Source organism: Apodemus sylvaticus, chromosome 7 (genome assembly GCF_947179515.1).
Source record: "Apodemus sylvaticus chromosome 7, mApoSyl1.1, whole genome shotgun sequence".
Taxonomy (NCBI): domain Eukaryota; kingdom Metazoa; phylum Chordata; class Mammalia; order Rodentia; family Muridae; genus Apodemus; species Apodemus sylvaticus.
Genome location: NC_067478.1, coordinates 31,370,903 through 31,375,456, shown reverse-complemented (window position 1 = coordinate 31,375,456; position 4,554 = coordinate 31,370,903). Strand labels below are relative to the sequence as shown.

The window sequence follows — 4,554 nt, the reverse complement described above, 5'->3', positions numbered from 1 at the left end:
TAAGGAGAATGCCCCAGGCTTTACTGAGGGACCAGCAATATATATATATATATACATATATGTATATGTATATATATATACATACACACATATATACATACATACATACATACATTCATACATACATACATTCATACATACATACATATATACATATAATAGAGGCCAGGGAAGGGAACAGGAAAAAACACTTATAGCCATAGGTCAGGCACCTGGGAAGTCCCTACCACATGGGGCGGGCAGGAAGGCAGGAATCAAGCTAAGCCACAAGATATTTTGCTCTCAAGAAACCTGTGCAAACAGCTCAGCTGGGGGCATTGAGCTAAGCTCGCCAGTTCCCAACAAGACTGAACTTTCTAAACAGGTCTATACATTAGAGATGTGACTTGCTCATATTTAGGTGTCATGAACCAGGGCTAGACTGAAAAATTATGTTAGGCAGGAAGAAAAATCACCTTTCATAAATATGGCCACAACCTAGAACTGCAAACTAAAACCACAAAGTAAAATAGAATTCAATAGCTTCCTATACTTGTCTCAAAAAAAAATGGTAAGCAACTCTAAAGTTGTAGGGTTGATTGGGTAGGGAATGAAATTTTATCTGGCTACAAATTGTCCATAAGAAAATACAATTGGAGTGTGCTGTTGTCAGGGCAGCTGACGTTGCTCAGATTTTCTGAAATCTATGAAGTTGTGTTTTCAAAGAACTCAGCACAAACGTGAGGTGAAATGTATGGACTGAAGGATTTATTTCCTGATATTCTAGAGCACAGGAGGTGGCTAGAAGCACCACTGTGGCCTTTCCCTCTAGGCTGAAGGGAGCCTTGGCACTCTTCTCCTTTTTCCAATAGATCAAAGCAACTGCATGCAGCCCATGTTTTTTAAAATATTAATGTCTGGGAACTCTCAGTGGAAAGATTCTATAATCAAGTCCGATTTTTTAGTTATCAGGTTTAAAGTTTCCTTATAATAGAATACTGTGGCTCCCTTTAGCAGTCTTTTGACCATATTTTTATAGAATGTTGAACACTTACTGTATAAAGAGATAATGGATGTTTCCTATAAAGGACAGGTCATGTGGAAGATCTAATGGGAGGGTCTTGGACCAAGGAAACTGAAGTCTTCAATGAAGTTTAACAATTAGTGTCTCTTGTTCATTAAAATACCAATGCAGGAGTTGTGGGGAGGTGCTTTGGATGGGAGAGGGGAGTTATTTACTACTCTTCCTCTTCGCATCAGAAAGAATCTCATCTCTGTATCTGTTGGTGCTTTTTTTTGTTGTTGTTGCTGGTGGTGGTGTGTGTGTGTGTTTGTTTCACTATTATTTGTCTCTTTAATTGGCCTGTTGAGGGTGTGTGTCTGATTCTAATTTCACAGACTTGTGGAGCCCAGGCTCTGCCCTTAACAATTCCAGGGCACTAAAAGAACAATATTATAAGAAAGAGATGTTCACAACAGAAATTCGGCCCCCATATCAGTATTAAAGTATTGAATTTTGACCTTGGGAGTTTCAATGACTTCTAATTATAGTCAATTTAGTCTTAATATTTATTTAAATTTTACCTTTTATGGTATTTTTATGACTAACTTTCTAGTTTTGTCTTTATCTTATATTTTCAACTTTGGAACAATCCTTTATTTTAGGCTGTATCTAATTTGTAATCTTATATCCTTTCTTATCTAAAAGCTTTTTTTATTTTTCCTTTAACCTGCCTTTTTCCTTCAGCAAAATACTTATCCAACTTTTACTTTTCTTTTTCTCATTTGACGGTTTCATTTTTTTTTTTTTTTACTATTTATTATAACATTTAGGAAATGTGAGCTGGTGAGAAGGCTCACCAAGTAAAGGTGGCTTCCACTAAGGCTTAAAACATGAATTTGATCCTTGGGATCCATATAGTGGTGGGAAATCACAAGCTAGAAAGACCCTTGTCACAATAAAATAACTGTTTCATGAAATCATAAGAATTTCAAACTTGTACACATGGGAACATCATTCTGAATTCACTGGATTTTCAAGTTCTTGAACTGTATACATCCTGTAAGTGTAAATAAACAAGGAAAGAAGGAAAGACTTGGTCATTGGTTGGCCAGGAATCACTATTTAAAGATATTCATACATTTATTACATTCTAATCTAGTTCTGACTATATGTCAGCTCACACCATTAGCAGCCCATGCTACGTGGACAGTCCTTGGGTTTTCTCTCCACAAATCTGACAACATAGTAACATTTCTTGCAAATTTATGTCCCTAGGTTAAACCAAGAACTGAAGCCAGTAATTCGGCATACCCACAAGAACAGCAAGGTCATATTTGTGTCTGTCTATATCTAGCACTAGCATTCATTGGGCATTGTTAAGGGATCAACTGTACTTTCTGGGAAACTTCATGTTATGGACACTCTCTTGGGCACTTGGCCGACACCACAGTTTATTCGTCTTTAAACAGTTTACATAGTTGGCTGTGTTTTTGGCAGGCGCTGGCGCTATGAAAACTAACAGTATAAGAAAACTAATACTGTCAATAATTTCACTTCTACATAACAGGTCTGGTCTTTATTTGTTTTACTGTCAACTTCTCCAAATATCAGTGTGTAGCGTGTGCTCATGTAGTAAGGATAGAAAGTAGAAAGATCCATTCCCAGACTGACCTAGGTGGGGGTACCACTGTAGTCAAAAAGTCTGTGCTAATAAAAATAATGGAATTTTAAATATGTTTGGTAACACCCTGGAATTTCGACCCCTGTGCACCATGTACTGTGGACAAAAGTTACAAGGTTTTAGATTGTCAAGATTAAAGCAAGCAAAGATTTGAGGATAGATTTTTTTTTTAAAGTAAAATCATTCCACATTTGTTTGTTAAATCCCATACAATTTTAGTTTGAGATTATCCTTATGAAAGTCATCCTCTGGGGTAAGAAAGCCCAGTTATTTCAGAAATGTGACTACACAAGAAAGCAAGCTGTTGAGAATTCCATGCTGTTCCACACACTTCTGGGGCAACAATAGAAAGCAGCCCTGAGATCTAACTATTCCTTTGAGATGTTTATCAATAGACCAAAATCTGAGGCAAGTGTGGGCTGCAGTTCTGTTTAGAAAGTTTTAACAGTGTCCTCTGCCTTACGGAAGATTTTCAGTTTCATGACGTCCCATTTATCAATTGTTGAGCTTACAGCCTGAGCCATTGGTGTTCTGTTCAGGAAATGTTCCCCTGCGCCAATGAGTTTGAGGCTCTTTCCCACTTTCTCTTTTATTGGATTCAGTGTATCTGGTTTTATGTTGAGGTCCTTGATCCGCTTGTACTTGAGGTTTTGTGCAGGGTGATAAATATGGATCAATTTGCATTCTTCTACATGAAGACTTCGAGTTAGAATAGCACCATTTGTCGAAGATGCTTTCTTTTCTCCATTGTATATTTTTGGCTTCTTTGTCAAATATCAAGTGTCCATAGGTGTGTGGGTTTATTTCTGGGTCTTCCATTCTATTCCATTGATAGGCCTGTCAGTCTCTGTACCAATATCATGTGGTTTTTATCATTATTGCTCTGTTAGTACAGCTTGAGGTCAGGGATGGTGATTTCTCAGTTCTTTTATTTCTGAGAATTGTTTTGGCTATCTTGGGTTGTTTGTTTTTACATATGATTTTGAGAATTGCTTTTTCCGTGTCTGTGAAGAATTGTGTCGGAATTTTGATGAGGATTGCATTGAATCTTCAGATTGCTTTTGATAAGATGGTCATTTTTACTAGGTTAATCCTACCAATCCGTGAGCATGGGAGATCTCTCCATCTTCTTTGATTTCATTCTAAAGGGAAATGAAGTCAGATACATTTAGCCAAAAACTGGACTGAGGTCGGGGACCCCAACAGAAGAGTTAGGGGGAGGATTGAAAGAGCTGAAGGGAATGGCAACCCCATAGGAAAACCACCAGTGTCAACTAACCCAGACCCGTGGGAGCTCTCCGAGAATAGGCCACCAACTAAAGTGCATACATGGGCTGGTCTGAGGCCTCCAGCACATATATAACAGAGGACTGCTCTGTCTGCCTTCAGTGGGAGAGGATGTACCTAATCCTGTAGATATGTGATGACCCAGGAAAGGGGAATGGCCAAGGGGGTTGGCAGAGGAGCACCCTTTCAGGAAGGAAGGAGAGGGGGATGGGATGAAGAACTCTGGGACAGGGGCAATATATGGGCTCTAAATAAATAAAATAATTATTTTTAAAAATTAATAATCTGGCCGGTTAGCTCAGTTGGTTAGAGCATGGTGCTAATAACGCCAAGGTCGCGGGTTCGATCCCCGTACGGGCCAGTAGTAGAGGATTATTTTTGGGAGGACAGGGGAAGAGAAGGGGGCTTACGGGACTTTCGGGGAGTGGGGGGGGCTAGAAAAGGGGAAATCATTTGAAATGTAAATAAATTATATCAAATAAAAAAAATTCAAATGTTAAATATGAAACTAAAAAAAAAAAATTAATAATAAAAAATAAATAAAGTAGTAACAATGGGGTTGGAGAGATGGCTCCGTGATTAAGAGCACTCACTTCCCTCCCAA

At 38.4% G+C, this 4,554-nt stretch overlaps 1 non-coding gene across 1 annotated transcript; it reads left to right on the top strand.

Annotated features, from left to right (window-relative positions):
• Positions 1 to 4,237: 4,237 nt before the first annotated feature.
• Positions 4,238 to 4,311, top strand: Trnai-aau (transfer RNA isoleucine (anticodon AAU)). Its single transcript has one exon. It is a non-coding gene; the product is annotated as a tRNA-Ile (tRNA).
• Positions 4,312 to 4,554: the final 243 nt, after the last annotated feature.